Source organism: Lycium ferocissimum, chromosome 8 (assembly GCF_029784015.1).
Source record: "Lycium ferocissimum isolate CSIRO_LF1 chromosome 8, AGI_CSIRO_Lferr_CH_V1, whole genome shotgun sequence".
In the NCBI taxonomy this organism is placed as follows: Eukaryota; Viridiplantae; Streptophyta; class Magnoliopsida; order Solanales; family Solanaceae; genus Lycium; species Lycium ferocissimum.
Window position 1 is genome coordinate 8,856,717 of NC_081349.1, and position 18,404 is coordinate 8,875,120.

Consider the following 18,404-nt stretch of genomic DNA (forward strand, 5'->3'; position numbering starts at 1 on the left):
CGGGGTAAAGGTAAGGGGGATGCTCCAAAATTGGATTGGCGAGCTCCATTTCCCCCGGTTTTTGGGGAGTCGAGTGCTTTGTATGGTGTTCGGTTATGATAGAGATTTTGGGCAAAAAAAATTCAGTGTATGATATGCCGTTCTTTTGTAAGGGGCATTTCCCGGGTGTTTGTATGTATTATGTTACCGAGTTTTGGGAAAGGCGGCATATAACCCGGGAAATCGTTATGCCTTATATTCGATTTTATTTGGTTTAAAAAAAACGAGAGGCATTTTGTTTTTTTAAAAAATTTTTATTACGTGTGTATTTTATGTTTTGTGGGCCCGGATGGTATAGGTGTTACGTTGGTCCCCGGGTTCGCCCCGGCCCTAAGTAAGGGTGGGGTGCCCGTCACGCCCTAAGGGAAAATTGGGGGACAAATAACCATCCCCAAAATCCAACTGGCTCTTTTAATCAACAATAACAATCAAAAGGGGGCCAAAGTATCAATAATACCAACAATTTTTCCCCAACAATGCTTAATATTCAATTAAATTTGGGTTCACATAATCTTCCAACAATTTAACCCAACGAATATTTTTATCCAAAACCTTCCAATTCAACAATGACCATTCATTTTATCACCCTTCCCCATATCTTTAACAAAACCTTCTTCTTCATCACATAATCCATAATGACGACAACAAAGAATGTCAAAATAGCATCAATATTCTTTTCCCAAAACCCTATCGTTCGACCATAACCGTTTTGCATATTTTCATGCATTCTCACCCAAACCCCCCAAATATTACGACAACAATATAGCAAGTAAAATACTAAATAAAATTGTTTCTTTTTCCCCCTACATACACTACCTTTTTCACAACACCCAACATATGTTTTCCACTTTTAAAAACCCCATCTTTTATACAAACAACAACAACAAACACATTACATAAAAAAATTTTCCATTTTCTCCTACTATATCACGCAACGGGTCAAAATCAACATTATTCTTCTAGAACTCCATTCATTTCTTTTACATTGCAATATATATACGAACCATCCCTGACAACAACAACAATCAACATGCTACATAGAATCACTTCATCTTCACTTTTCCACACAACCCATTCCCCCACCATATATGCACACATCTCCCGAAATTAAAATTCTTTCTTTCTACCACACTTCACAAATCATTTATAACACAAAAAAAGAAAAGGGTTTAACACATACCTTTATTCACTTATCTTTTTCAAAAGCCAAGGGGATGGTTTTTTTCCCAAAAGAAGGAAATTTTTGCTCCAAAAAACTATAAAGATTTAAGGGCATTCCAAAAGGGAGAGAAACTAGAAGAAAAAATTTTTTTTTGATCAATTTTTTGGGCCCTATACTTCCTCTCCATGGCCGAATGCCTTGTGCATTTTTTTTCAAACTTCTTCATCTTTCTTAAAAGATGAAGATAGTTATGTCATATTTTTTTTCCCTTTTCCCCCCCAAATATTCTATTTTATTTTGGGCCCCCTTAATAAAAGAAAATGGACACAGGCCTTCTTTCTTTCTCAAAATTTCTTCCCTTTTTTGAATTTTTCCTCACATGGCTACATGGCTCTTCAAAACCAAGAGACTTATGTGAAATTCCCTTTTGCCCTTCATTTCTCAATATTACCTTTTTGCCCCTAGCCTTCCACTTTTTTCCCACCCCATTTTGCGTTTCCTTTTTTTCCCCTTTAAACCCTTTTCTCGATATTCCATATCAAAACATTTCTAAATATTATTAAAAACCCCCGCACATTAAAATAGTTTTAAAAAGACTTCCCTTCACCTTTATGACTTCTTCAAATCTTTCAACTTTAAAATAGGGGCTATAACAATATCATCTATATATATATAATCCCCAATTTCCCCGTAGGGACTCTGAACAATGAAGTGGTCACAAATGGGCCGGCCGGGGACTCTGGGGACATTGAGGATGCACGGGAGAGGGGAAACCATAGCACATAAATCATTTCAAGGACTCGTGAAATAAATTAAGCAACGATCTTTGAAAATCGGGACAAAAAATTCATTTTTTCCTTATGTCACGGGGGAACAGGGGAAATAGAACTTTGGAAATCATAGCTCGTGTGAATATATCTAACAATCCTCATTTGATCGGTAAATAATAAGTACTCTATGGGGGTGAATTAAGCATATTGGGTTTTTTAACAACCCATTAGAATATACAAAGGAAGTTGGGGGCCCCAGGGACAAGTGTAAAACCCAATCAGCCCACTTGGAAGTTAGAGTCATCATACACTACGGAATCCTTTACGAGCTATCGAGGCTCCATCCTTTTTGAAAGTTACTGTTTAGTTTGGGAAATCTTTTAAGAAAAAAAATTCCTTATGAAACTTTTAAAAATTCAATCCTAAAAAGGACAAAAGGGATAAAAGACTACTACTTTAAAAAAGGAACCCTCAAAGGTGAAAAAAAGTCATAAACACGCTGGGATCGTAAAATAAAATTCCCCCGGGGGTCATATTTTTCCCCCTTCCAAACATGCCAAAGAAAAAAAGGGGTGACTTTACATCCCTTTTCCCGCTCCCCAAGTAATCCAAACTTACGTCGTGGATTTCCCCAAGATCTACAAAATATTAAATGCAAACCATTAGCTAAAGGCACTTAAGAGTTCAACTCCAAACTAACACTTAATTTACGAATTTGGGACTTTCCCCCAAAAACAACCCCCGAAATTCAACTAAAAATTCATCAACAACAATACCAACAAAATATTAGCAACATCAATAATAAATTTTAAACGTTCAAACAGAGCAACCCTTTTACTACATATTTCAACAACATTATTATATTCAATTCAACCAACTTTTAAAACCCAATATTCATGTTCATACGTTCAATTACTAACCCCAACCCTTCCAACAATCCCAAAACATTTTAAACAATTCATACAATATTTTAAACAATCCAACTAATGTATCAATTACAAATATGCCCCCCCGGAACAACAAAAACACAAACCCCTACCCAATTCATAACACATAAACAATTCATTTGTTACAATGTAGCCATAAAAAACAAACTACCTAGGAATCACGTTGATTTTTAAATCACCCCAAACAATTACAACATCAATTTGGATCTTTGGATCTCATTACAAATAGAATTCCAACGACAAAACCCAAAACACTAAAGAAAGTTAATTCATTCTTTGCTACACCACACAACCCATATTCGAACACCCCCACAACCAAATTTCATGATTTTCATCCTTTCAACACACTAACAACCAACATGCTAAATGAATCAATTCATCACTCCCCCCACTTACATATACACTTCCCACCCATACATGGGCCCAACATCAACTCCACACTTTCATGAATTTCATTCATTTCCACCCCCAAACCTACAAAACCATAAAACATAAAAAAAGAGAAGATTAAATCTTATTTCCCTTATCTTTTTACTCGGCTACTTTTCAAGATTATCCTTGTTTGCCCCAACATCCCTGAAAAAGGACCCTTAAATTTATAGAATTTGCTGGGGGGAATTATTTTTTTGATCACTTTTTTTGGTTTTCCTTTTCTCTTCCTATGCCGAATAGGCTCTTGTTTTGGCTCCAAGTTTCTTGAAAATTCTAAGGGTAAGATGATGAAAAAGATATTAGTCATTTTTTATTTCATGTTTACCCAACCATGGGGCCAGGGCCCCAACCCCAGGTGGCGCCCATGGCCCCTTTTTTTTTTTTAAACCAATTACTTTCTAAAAAAAACATTTAACCCAACTTTCCTTAATATTCCATGCCACAATTCTGAACAACTTATGTCTTAAAACATTTTTTGGGGTTAAAAAATCTCGATTCGTTTTGAATAGTCTTGTCCCTAACTTATGGATTGACTATTATCCCGACGTACAAAATAGGGGATATAACACCCTTCCCCCCTTTAGAACATTGCCTCGTTTAAACGCCCCCGGTCTTATGGGATCTGGGGGGGGGGTTCCCTTTTGCGCCATAACGCAAATCTCTTGTTAATCATATTTCTACTTCATCTTCTCTTCAGTGTCTCTCCTCCTTGTTATTGTTTCGCCGCACTACCTTAACGGGCCACGCTTTATTACACCCCCGACCTCCGAACAATGTGATAAGGTCCCCAAAGTTCGGGGCAAACTTTCTCCTTATCGTCTTACACCTTGGGTGATATCTTCAAGCGTATCCACACGAATTTGGGATTCTAAGTGTCGACGCCGTTGGTCGCAAGGGGTTTCTATCGTTTTTTTTCCAATCCCTTTTATAATTCCCAGGGTTGGGGATAAATTCACCTTTCTTCGGGAACCCCGGGTTCCCTCGTTTGCTAGATTTCTTAGTCTCCTTTTCTCAATTCAGTCATTCCTTATCTTTAATTTTCTTTTTTTTGTCCCTTTGTTTTTCTTTCAATTTCGATTGCCCTTGTGGTCTTTTCAAGGATATGCAAAAAAGGGGCTCATTAAAAATACCTTCTGCTTTCCCCTTTGTCCTTACGCTTTACTTTGTTTTGTCCCCTTTTTCTTACAACCGGTATCGGGATAGTCTCGGTTCACCATAGCCCTCTGTTTGTTGACCCCTTCCTCTCGGAATTTTTAAGCATCCTTTCTTTTTTTGATGAAAATCCGTAACCTATTGTTATTAGAAACAAACTTTTTCTAAATATTTGCTTGATTTATCCCAGTATAAATATTCACGGATACCATAACTATTTTCCTCTTTTCCCTCTTACTACCCCTAGGTGGATTTTTAAGCAACCAACCCCCTTGCTCACATTTTTGTCTCTAGTCCGCAGGTACTTACTTTCACGCGTCTTCGTAAGTTATTCGTCTTGTTTTCTTGTCGATTCTTCCGGGGGTTCCACTTTCCCGGGGTTTTCATCCAAAATCTCTATAATTTATTCTCCCATCTCAATTACCTTTGCCACCCCTTTTTTCGGGTTTGAATCATAACTTTCTCCAAAAAATCCCCTTTTGGGGGTTCGTATCCCCTTCCTGGGGTTAAATTGTTCTTTCCGACACGTATTTTCGCACCCGCTTCCCCCCCTTTAGGGTGTACTTTGCTATTACCCGATTAACGCCCTTGTCGCATTTTCAATCTCTGGGCCTTTTTTCCCAAAATTCCCCTCCCCTTTCCGTCTTCTACTCCCTTTCTTTCTTTTCCAAATATCATTGTATTGAGTTTCCGCTTAACTTGAGGAAAACGACGGGCCCTTGGGCATTTGGACCATTTGTTTTCTTTTCACCCCAACTCTTCCTGATTAGGGCCTTAAATACGCTACGTGGTTTTAAGCACTATCCGCTAGTATATCCGGGGTATCTGTGCATACCCATATGCCCTAATTACTACTATTTCACAAAAAAATCCCCAAAAACCTTCAAACTCACCCAATTCAGAAAAGTGACGCCTCTTCTTTTTCCCCGTCTAGGTCGGGCCCCTGCCTCCCAAGATTTCCCCCTCCGTATGTTCTAATCCCCGAAAACCCTGTTCCCCTTTGTTTTGTCGGTTTTGGGTTTCAAAATTCCCCGGGGTCCCCTCCTAAAATTTTCCCCTCCGACGCAACCCCAACTCTAAATACGATGCTCTAATGCTACTAATCCCTCCACCTCAGCATACTTTTATCACTAATTTGGGGCAATTTGAAGTCTTTGGATTTTGAAACGTTCTCGTAACACCTCCTCTAAACAGAAAGGGTTTTTTCTTTTTTTCTTCCCTTATTATTCTATTTTTAATCCTTTTTCACTTTTCACCCCCGGGTGAAATTTAAAAAATTATCAAAAAAACACATACTAAAAACATTACAATAAAAAGGGTTTATATCTTTTTCCCCATTTGGGGCCGCCTCCGGATCCCTTCCTCGCCAAAGCATATGCGGTTAAGGACCGCAAAACGGGGGCTCCCCCCGGGGGTCTCCACGGCTCGGTGCCCCTTTTTGCCCCGGGGAGGCCCAGGGAGGGTGAACCGCACCAAAAATTGGCCTTTTGGTTCACCCCCATCGGCCTCCCCCTAACGGCCTGACGGCAAAAAAGCAAGCACCCGGGGACGCGGGATTCCCCAAAAGAGGCCTACCCAAGGGCGCAAGGGCCCTCGCCTCGACCGGGTTTTACTGCGGCGAGCTGGGGGCTCCCAGCCCACCCCTGTCCCGCGCCCCTTCCCGGAAACCCGGGGGGTACTCGGGGCCGGAAGGATATCTCCTCCCGGCCAGGGCCCCCAATGATACCCCGTCGCCCCCTTGGGGGTTTTTTTAAAAATACCCATGGGGCTCCTCCTACCCCAACGCCCGCCCGCTATCCTCTTTTGGGAAAAATCCCCCAAGTTAATCAATCTACCCCTTTTCCTTTGATGTCCTTTGCATTCTCCCTGTACATCCTGCAAATCCTAGGGGGTTTTTCCAAAAAAAACCCCCCTTCACAGATGTAAATCCAGAACTGGGCTCGCCGGTTCCTGAAAGGAAAAGGGGGAAAGCCTCCAAACTCGTCCCCTGGGAGCCTCCCCCCAAACTCCCAAACTCGTACCCGTTTGGGGGGGGGCCCCCCCCTTTTGCCCAAGCCCAAGTAATAACAGAATTATATAACGGGACGGGGCCCCGCCGTGCCTGAATAGACATATACATATATACAACAAATAATCGTACCAAAGTGTAGGCTCACAGGAACAAAGGAGCACTCGAAACCGGCGGAAGTAGGGATCCTAAGGTGGCGGCTCACCGAAACAAGTATGCGCACACTTGCTTGCATGAAACGCAGCCCCAGAAGAAAGGGGTCGGTACGGAATATGTCTTGAGCATGTAAACACGGAATACCACGGACGAATCGCAACCAAAGCTGGAGATTTCTGAAATAGGTATAGTAATCGAGAGAAAATCAAAAACTTGCCTTTGAATCATATGTCATGCGTGTCAATGTCATATCGTCAAATCATTATATACATATAGCGTAGCCGGCCCTCCGGTGAGGGACTCGGTGAATGAAGTCATATAATCATCATGCATAGTAATCATATAATTATATGTATATACCGTACCCGGCCCTCTAGTGAGGGACTCAGTGAATAGAATCATCAGATGCCATCCTGGCCGCCATCCCCATATCATCACATCATCATATCATCATATATATATATACCGTACCGGCCTACGAAGTGAGGACTCGGTGAACAATGCGAGAGAAGTTATGCAGTCGTGCCGGCCGGGACTCGGTGAAGAACACATATTGAGCTTGCACGAGCGAGTAGTGAGAAACCGTATGCGTATAAAATCATAATCCATGATTCGATAGTAGTCTAAACGGAATGTCATTTGAAAATCGGACAATTCATATTAAATATCTTTCGGAAATATAACATACATCATACGTATTTACAAATCAAGTCATAGTCATATTCTAACCTGTAGGGATCGTAGTCATACGTCGAACCAATCAGGAAACTCTCTCGGAAAGTCACAAACTTTATTCACTTTAGAACTTTCTACGGGTGGTCGAGCTGATCGAGCCTTTACGGCAGAAAGTTACGGACGTTGGTAGTTTCGGAATCGTTTGAGAAACAAACTCTTTTTGAAAACAACTATCATGCAATCTTTGAAATCCATTCATGTGAACAACATAAAGACCATAATTTGACTACATTAAGAACATGAATATCAAGAAACAAATAAGGATCATAAACATGCTCGGATCACCAGAATAGAGTTACCTCGTAATTCGTGTCATAGCTTACTGATAAGACATGCGAAGAAGGGTGAGCTTTACATACCTTAGGCCCTGGCTTCCTAAGCTACTCCGGAACTTACGTCTCGACTTACCACGATCTCTGATAACGTCATTAGGCATCAACCCATTAGCCATAACACTTAAGAATCCAATTCCAAATTAATACTTTATCTACAAAAATTTCGGCGGCACTTTCCCTAATAAATCCAGCACCCGAAATTCAACTCGGCGGTATTATCAACAGCAATGCAATGACACGTTCAGCTTGATATCGATAAATAATTCCGGACACATTAAATAAATGATAATTCCTTTACACATAATTCGACGACATTCTTATATTATTTCAACTACGTACTTCCATCGTCCTAAATTTGCTCGCATATTCCAAAACTAACTCAAGATCACTTAACAAAATTCAAGAGTAACCGGACGATTCCATGATGCATTCAAATCAGCCCATCCCATTTGCTCCTGATAAAACCGAAACCTCAAAATTTCCATAAGTGCTTAACAATACATTTTCTTCCTTCCGATTCATAAACTCTATCAACAATTACATATGCTAGCAACATTATTTCCATAAATTCAAGAAACATATTGAAATCACATTAAGCTCTGAAATCAGCCCACACGCTCATGTATAACTTGAATCGTTAACCTTGCATTTTACATCATAGAATTCACATCGACGACAACTAAAATACTAACTAGAATTTATTCATCATGCCTACGTTAAATCACATATACTTTCATACACTACACCGCCCTGCTTGCACGGCTCAACATTAACACCACAATCCGCGTTCCATTCGTTTCACGCATACCTGACAATCGAATTACACCCGAATAGAATTTGTTCTGTCATACTCCTCGACAACATGAACTCGCGGCCACGGCTTTTGCAACCCACACGACCCTTGGTGATTTTTATCCATTTCCACGCACTATAACATGCACGTATCATCTATAACACGTATAAGAAAAGATTAAACACTCACCTTTTCCATTGAATTCCTTCACTCGGCTAGGCTGCTCCAATCGCGTTAACGGATGTTAACACCTTGTTCCAACGACCGCTGCATGTCGACGAGGACCTTCCAATTAGTATAAAAGCTAGAAGAACAAATTTTTCTTGATCAACTTTAGGGGGCTGGTTCGGCCGGCCTGTATAGATACGACAACTTCTTTTTTTTTCCTCTTCATATTTCTTGAAATTTCTAGGAGTCACAATTGATGAAGATGACTAATGGTCATCTTATACACACATATATATATGTAAATGAGTGCACATGGCCAGTCATGTGCACTCCCTTTTCCTTTCTTTTTTTTTGTTTTCTTTTTCTTCAATTTTCTAGAAATTTCCAAGAGATGAAAATAATGAAGATGACTTAATAAGTCATCCAATACACACATATTCTTCATACATGTGGACTATGGCCCACAAGTCATGTGCATGGCCATATGGTTACATTTTTTTTTAATTTAAATTCCAACACTTCACTTTTATTTAATTTTCATGAAATGTCTAGCTTTCCATCCGACCAAATTCGCAAAGCACTTATGCGTTAAAAACAAAGTCGGAAAATAGTCTTATTTCTTAACTCGTCGCAACCAACTTAAAAAAAATATTCCGTCGTACAAATGCGAGATATAACGGTATAGACACCCGATTCATTTCGGTCGCCCATTACCGTAATACACGGCGCCTTGGCTTAGAAGAAACTAAATACTTTGACATAACCCCCAATCATCTTGGCCAGGTTGTCTGAGAGATTTGAGCCTCTGTAGAAATGATTACAAATGCTTCCAGAGTTGTAACTTACTACTACGGTGGTGAATCCTGAAACACATGATCAAAGTTAGGGGTGAACAACACTTAAAATAATGGTAGAAAAGATGGTCTTCGGGATTTTTGTCCCGAGCTTTGGAGAACCAAACAAACAAAGTTAGGCATTCACCTTTCCAGATTAAAGGAGGAAAGCATTCAATGAATGTTCCACGACTTCGTGTGCAGTGAAGTTGTGGTTAAGGGTAGAAAGTGTCCATTCTTACCGCTTATGGGAATTCGGGGGATTCACGTATACGCTGCCGAGTGCTTGAGACAATTTGGGAATATTCGAGTCGTGCCCCCGAGATCGGAGGCATGGGAGACTTTATCATTAACTATGACATCGATAGGCGTAGGAACTTTGGATTGCATACGGGGAATAGAAGAGTCGCATGATACGGGGTCCGTGCATAGCGAAGATAGGTTTCGTCGGGTTGTGTTGTGGAGTATAAAGATTGGTTAAGGGCGGGCTTCCTGAGGCAAGCCCTTCCGGACCTATTCTCTGCAATTGTGTGCAAGACAAGGATTCGTAAGTTGAGATTCGAGCCGTTTGGTTCGGAAGGAAATTTGTGACAGAGATTCCAAGTATTTTGAAGAAAATTAAGCATCGCGACGTCATAAAAAGTACGAGACATGAATTGGAGCTTACTATTGATTGTTTGATTGAGCTAGATGATGGATGAAGAAAGACTTTAGTTGATATCACTCAGCGACTTTCACGCGGAAAGGGATTTACGTGCGACAGCTTTGACATCGATCCATCTTTATCAGGACTACACCACCGCGAGAAAAGCAAAGAAGGCCCAGGCGGCGGGATCGAGAGCCGTCATCCACCGCGAGATGACACTTTTTACAATTTTATTTTATGCCTTGTCTTTAATTTACCTTTTGTACCCTTTCGGGGAAAAATATTATTAATGATTATGGGGCAATGGTTTGATTCAAATGGCACATTTATGTTTTAGCGATTAGTATGCTTAGGAACGCGAGTAGATGTATCTATAAGTTTGCTTTGTGTGAATTACTTGCTTTCATATGTTTCACTTAAATGTAATTGTTCTAAGATACACCCGCTCACCCCGAAGAAAAACGATAAAAAAAACTACCGGTACTAAATTAACCTTGTACAGATACGAAGATAAACGCGAGCGCGCAGTGGAGGTTATAAGGAAGAATGAGGTCTCGGCAATAGAAAAGATTCAAGATCTTGAGAAAACGGCGAGCGATCGGAAGGCCAAGATCAAAGAGGATGATGAGTTAATGGATTCGGCGAAAAGTGCGACGAGCCGGTTGAAGCTCGAGGTGAGAACTTCCCCGGACGAGGAAAAAGGGATGTTTCCGAATACGTAGTAATAATGGATGGGTCGGAGGAAGAAGAAATGGAATCGGACCCACGGAGCCCATGGCCATTGAGGAGGTACACTTATTGCAAGTCTGGCAGGGAAAGAACTTGGTGTGCCATCAAACCCCGGGGAGAGCTCGAGAAATGAATGAAATATAATACATGACCGAACAACGAATGGTGAACTATTGCGCTTAAGGCATTGGATTGTCCCTACCGCGTCTCGCCCGAAGCACGTAACGACGAGTGAGAAATGATGATCAAGTTTCGAAGAAAGGGAAAGATGGAGTATTTCTTCCGATAGGTTGCCACCGTATGCTTTGGTCTTCGCGTACGAATGCCATATCGAGGAGCGCGGGCGAGGGCCGCACCGTTAATGAATGCTTGGCCTTGAAGAAGTTCATCGATACGATAGCTAATAAAAGCATCACCAATATATGGGGCTACGCATTCACTTTTGAACCATGACAACATCTTGACGAAGGGATTACGGCGAACACTCGTATTTGGCGTTATGACTTTACGGAATTTAAAGGCTCTTACGCCGATTATCACCTTCTTTACCTAGTAAATTCGAGTTAGGTGTGAATGTTTAAAGCTAGTAATAAGATGATAGTTTAGCTATATGAATCCATTAAAGATGAGTTTGGGAGCTAAGCAGTCGTTTTGAAGTCAAACCAAATAGTGAAGTTCGTAGGTTCTACCAGGAAACTCGTCTAAATAGCGGTAGGTCCTCTTGTAGCTAATTTGAAAATATATTGATAATTTCGGAAAAATTCCTCCATGAAATTGTAGGTCTTTCAAATACCTTTCCAATGGTGATTCGCCCGGCTCAATTTACATGTGTGCTAGGAGTTATGCATTTTCTTGAACATCGTCGGTGTATTGTAAGTGGCGTACGCGGCACCCCGTGCGTTTCTTTGGGCGGCGCCCCAGGACAAATTTTTAGGAAACTCAAAATTTTGACGCCACCAAAATACATACACTGTGCGCGTCGCCCTGGGCGACGCACCAAGCCATTTTATGCACAGGAAACAATTTTTATGAATTTTATAAAGCCTAACTTCGTTATATTTATTCTGACTTTGTTTTGGCCTACTTTTTGACGAAACAATCTCGGGTCTCTTCAAAACATATACGGTAAGTTCTTGATCAATTTCGCCCATTACTTCATCTATCTAATATCGGAAATTAACATTAGTTCATCTCTCGAACCACAGATTCTTGAAAACTACGAGAAGAATGGGCGTGTAGAACTTTATCTAAAGATTGATTGTTGAACCTTGGGAATTCCGTTTTGCTAAATTTTAGTAGGATTTGAGGTATATCTCTTTTGAAACTTCTTTGAACGTATGTCTCTTTTGAAAACCTTCTTTGATGTATGTCTGTTTTAAAAACCCTTTTTGACTATAAAGGTGATTTGTATGTCTCTTTTTAGACATACTCTTTGAGAAAAATTGTGTGATTTTGATTGTGGTTTGTGTGTGCGAGGGACAAGCCCACATTAAACCTTGTACGTACTTATTATATATACGTATTAATGATTGTTTTCCTCTCTAACGTATGATTAAAGATTGAGATATAAAACTTTGGTATTTGAAATCAAATTACCCACAAGGGATGTTTAAAATTGATATTTGGAAAGCTTGATTATCTCATGTGAAAGCTCTATAAATGGATTGTGTTGAATGTGAAACTTGCTTAAAGAAGTGAGTCTGCTTTACTAAAACTGAAATGAATTGATGTACCCCGATAATGGAAAGATGAACATAATCAGCGAGGAATAATTTGGCTATCATGATATGACTTGTGATTTGGCTTCCGTACCATGATTGATGATTCGGCTAATACGCTATGATTTGTATCTTGTTTGTGTTTGGTCTGTATGGGAAAGTTGTGCTAGACAGAGGACAATTAGCAAAGTCATGGATCCTAACGTATCGATCAAGTATTCTTGTGTCGGTCCGGAGGGCGATTGACCTCAGGAGTATGGCTCGGTAAATCTAATGTTGTGCTAGTCCCGAGAGGACGGTTAGCCTCACGTGGTTTCCTAGCCGGAGTATCAATTGTTTGATACTGCTGTGAGTGGCTTGTTTTGTATCTTGATTGCACATCGTGGCTTATTTTGTATCTTTATCGCCTTTGTGAGTGGCTTATTATTGATAATGAACTTGTTCGCACACGTGACTAGCTTGTTGATGATATTGGCCTCGAATGGAAAGACTCGAGAATGGTGATAAATGGTGTCTTGAATTGGAAAATATATATACTTGTCTTGATGGTTTTCTATTTACGATTTTGAGTTGTACGATTGATCTTGTCTTTGATTTAATTATTCTATTGGAACTATTTTCACTAATCATTATTGTATTATTTTGTTATATTATTTATTGTCCTCGAGACAACTACATGCAGGTACCAGTCTTAGGCATACCATTGTTGTTTTTTGATGGTATGTTAGGTAACGAAGAGCAGTGCAGAATAGGATCTCGCGGATTAGAGAGTGCTTTGCTACAACTTTCCAGTTGTTGGTGAGCCCGCACCTTTGTTCGTGGGTTTTCGTTTAGTAAATTATTACATCTTAACGGTTTAGGGTTGTGTCTGAGCTAGTTTTATTTTCTTAGAAGCTCCGTATATAGTTATAAACTTGTGGGTAGCGTCTTGGATATCTCTTATGTTATAGAGGGCGTATTTGCCACATTTTAATTTAAATGTTGAATAAGACTTACGTGATTTTTTATTTATTAAATTGAAGGCCATGATCTTTAAGTAGTTATTTATAACATCTCTTAAGCTATTAATGAACGATTATTAAAAATAGACTTGATGGTTATTGATCTATGAGGTTGTTCCGATGTTGTTCATGACATCGGATGCCGGTCAGTCTACGGTGGGTTTTGGGGCGTGACAACATCTTGAAAAATTAGTCGGTATCGGGAAGATCATCCACATCATAACCAAAAGGGCTGGCGAAGGAGTTGGCCCCGTAACGAAAATGTGTTTGTACCATTCTGGAGCTTTGGGGCATGACATAGAAAGGTGCGATCCATTCGAGTTTGAGTTGGAGAATTTGGTGCTCAGCTCAATATTAGGATTTGAGGCCTCTAGGGCCGGAAAGGGTTGAGCAGGCAAACAACTGCGTTGACCTCAAAGAAAGATAACCTTTTGGATAGTTTTAGGGGATCCCATTTTTTGTACTTAATACGGATTTGTCCCCACTAATTTTTTGTGTAAACGGAGCTGGGTCGGCCCCGATGTCCCGGAGGGATATGCGGGAAGCCCATATCGACCACAGTCGCGGGTAGGTTTTTAAGGTAGAGAGTGCTGTCTCGTATAGCCTGAAGACTACGGAAGGACACGACTTCTGGAGGGATGAGCGGTTTACGTAAGACTCGGTCCACCTACATATATTATAAATGTTATATTCCCTCAGCTCGACAAAGCCCAGTACAGACCGGTACGAGAGATCAATAGAGCATTTAAATATAACATATGATTATTTATGTGCTAAGTGTTTTAAGCGTCATCATGTGTGATATCTTGATTATGTTTTCACTTGCCCTAATGAACTAACTACATTTTGAGTTATTCTTTTTTATATAAAGTTTGATTCGTATTCATTGGAATACTTCACAGATCCAAAACTGCACGTAAATCTTATCCAAGCAGATAAGTAAAGAAATAATGAGCGGAATACTTGAGAACGAAGCCTACGACATTGCTTTCTCGAAGAATTACCTCTGCGCGAGCGCTTTCGGAGTGGCACCTACGAAGACGTTATGAAAATGATGTTTGAGAAAATCGCCCGTCTTGAGGAAGTGGCGCAAAGCAAAGCCCCGCTAACGGCCCCGAGAGCCCTGTTGAAGAAAAGAAGGCCTCACGCTAGTTCTTTCCATCTATGAAATCGCCATTACCGATCATTTCCCGCTCGGTCAGATTATGACCACCCGCCACATTTACTGATAGACGGGCGTATTGGTCGCCGTACCACGCTGACGCCCACCACTCGGCACTAGCAAATTTTCGGGCAGCTCGCTCCCCATTCTCTCTTACCTAACACCCCGCAAAATACCCCGTCTCGACATCACTATACAACCTATAGTCATCTCGCTACCATCCAGACAAAACCACCCGTATTCCTCGAAATCGCCTGTTGTTTCCTTCCACGCACACTTGTCACCCCGAGGCACACATTCACTTAGATCAAGAAATTGACCATTATGAGGAGATGGAAAAGGCGTGGAAGGCTGAACAGGAAAAACAGAAAGAAAGGCTTGAGCGGAAGATGACCGCAATGTTGGAACGGTCCATTAGAACTACCCTCACTGGCACGGGCCTGAGCTATGATGATTTGTGTATCTTTGTCCCAAATTTGGATTTAGAGAGCTGGGTACCACGTTTTGAGCTATTTAATGGAACGAGGGGCAATCTAGCGCGTACGGGCCTAATGCGACCAATTGGTCGGCGTCGAGACAATGACACTCGTTATGGGGTTGTTGTTGAGAAGTTTGTGGGGAAGCCTCGGAATTATTCATGGCACGGAACGTACGGTAGATTACGTGAGAAGACATGGTTGCAGCTTTCATGGAATGGTTTCGCTTTAACATGGAAACGGTACCGGGCAGGAACTATTTAGAAAAAGTAAAACAAAAGTCCACTGAAAATTTCCGCGAGTATGCGAGTAGGTAGAGAACGGAGGGCAATCGGGTCCTGACCGCCTGTGGGCAAAGGAACTGTATGGTTTCTTAGTTCTGAGAAACGATTTCTATGATAGAGATACCTTCTATGGCGGAAGACCTTTCTCTGAATTGGTGAAAATAGGCGAGGCCATAGAAGACGGTCTCGGAAGCTGGCGAATTATAAGTATGATCGAGAAAATTCGCTAGTTGAAGCTGTGGAGTTCATACGCAAAGAAGAAGAACGTGGCTAGTATATCCCCTGCTCCTAGCCCCCGAACGAAAGGAGGGAAGGTTTACGATGGGCATGTAGCCGCCTCACTTAAATACCTACGTTCATTTCCTTAAAATACGGTGCCGTATATTATACGCAATAAACCTTCAATCCTTACCTAAATAACAGCTCAACGAAATACTTTCCCGGTCGCCTCACTCTGAACTGCAGGCTACACGGCTAAATTGTCGAACTCCTCCAGAACGGTTTACCGCACTCTACAAAATAACCAACCCAATGCCTATGAAAATCAACCACCACCAAATGCATATAATGCGCCACATCAGAACTTCGAAAAGAAGCCAGCTTGGGTATTCACTGCGCTGATGAAATCTCGAACTAATTTATTCAAAAGATTAAGCGTAGCTGGGATGATCCAAACGCTTCCCCCAAAGGTTGTCGACCCAAAGAACAGGTTTTATCGAGCTGACTAGACATGTGCCTACCATTCCAATGGCATAGGACACAATACTGAAGATTGCATTAATCTTAAGTACAAAATACAGGGCCTGATTGATCGGAAAGAGACTGTACTCCAAACAGCCCATCCGAATGTGCACAATGAATCCCTTGCCAAACCATGGTAACAACATGATTCACATGATTGAAAGGGAAGAAGACTGGGTCGCAAGAAGACCCACAATCCGTGATCTGCGAAAGAACTTGAGCGCACAGTAGCGTCGTTATCTTTGCAAGAACACACGTAATTCAAAGTATTGATCCTTGTGCCGGTAACAACACATGTAGCTCAAGTGACTCCAGCACCGCCTCGCAAAGAGTTCGTAGTCCAAGTTGCTGCCGCACATGGCATTAAATGATCAGGGAGATGCTACAATCCTAATAACCTGGCCCAAGGGGCACCCCAAAGAGAGGGGAATCATAAAAGAACTATCACCGGCGAAGTCAAGATTTCCGGCATCGGAATGCAGCCAAAGAAATGCCCATTATTGAACACTTGAAGAAAACGCCAGCCTAAATCTCAATACTGGCATTATTGCAAAGTTCACCTCAACACCGCCTAGCTTTAATCAAGGTGTTGGAGGAAGCCCATGTCCCAGCAGGAATAAGCAGTGAAACTTGGCCGAAATGATCGCTCATGTTATGGAGGAACATCAAATTGCCTTCACAGAGAAAGAGTTGCCCAAAGAAGGCATAAATCACAAGAAAGTGCTGCACATCACTATTATATGTCGCAACAAGGTGGTGACCCGAGTATTAATCGACAACGGGGCAGGACTTAACATTTATCTCGAGTCTACCCTAATTCAGCTGGGCTATGACCTTGGAAAGGTTCGTCAGAGCCACACTAATATAAGAGCATTCGACGGAGGCCGTTGTGATGCCATCGGGGCGGTTTATTTGGACATTCAAATGTCCGGTGAATTCACCACCGTGTTCAAGTCATGGAAATACCCGCCAACTATAATTTGTTTCTAGGAAGGCTATGGATCCACATAGCAGGGGCAGTACCATCCTCGCTCCATCGATCTGTAAAATTTATCTGGGAAGGGTAAGAATTGGTGATTCACGGAGAAGCCAGTATGCCTAATTACCCAGATAACTCTATACCCGTCATTGAAGCTGTGCCTAAAGGAACGGATTTTCATGTCATGGAGTTAGGCGGGGCCCACAAGACATAGACCCCGAATTTCCTATCTCGGTAGTTTACAAAATGATTGCTTCTACCATGCTCCTAAAAGGATTTGAATTCGGGAAGGATCTGGGAAAGGACTTGCACGGCAGCACCGAGCCAATTCCCATTCTCCAAGATAATTTTCATTTCGGGCCGGGATATGTCACTCGAAGATAAGGTGCCTACTAAGAAGAGACAAAAGGTCTGCAGATCTTCGCAAGCCCATTCTCGAGCCTATACCAGTCATTTCCCCATCGAATGCCTATGCCTGGAGATGCTGACATTGAAGAAGGGATAGGGATGCTATTCCAAGAAGAAGATTGTTCCGTGATTTTAGAAGAATATGCTGAAGCACCCACCATCAGAAAGGCAGAACCGGGCGAGCAACTGTCCAATTGGACCTCTACCCCGCTACTGGCTCTTTGGTAGAGAAAGATGAATTTATTTTTAAAAAATAGGGAGAATCGGTCGAGGCCCGATTGCTCACACTTTTATCGCTTAAATACCTCGTAATGTTTTCAAAAGCGGAAATGGCTTGATATGGATCCAAGCTAGGAGCACAGTTTGTACTTCTGATTAATTCAAATCAATGAAAACCTCGATTTATCAAAACTGTTTTATTTACTTACTTTTGCATGCATGTTTATACTAACATATTTTGCCTTGAATTTTCAGTAATAAAAACAATAAAGCAACCCTAAATGTCATGACATGCTGCGAAACGAATGAATTCCAAAAGATTGGAAAGAAGAGTCTGAGAATCTGATAGGGCAACGATACCTCGTGGGTCTCGCGGAAGAAGGAGAACAATTAGAGAATGAGCAGAAACCAAATATGGATGGAACAGAGCCATAAATCTTGGTGATGAAGAGAATGTCAAAAAGAAAAGGACAAGTGCACACCTAGAGACACCTTTAAAAGAAGAATTGAT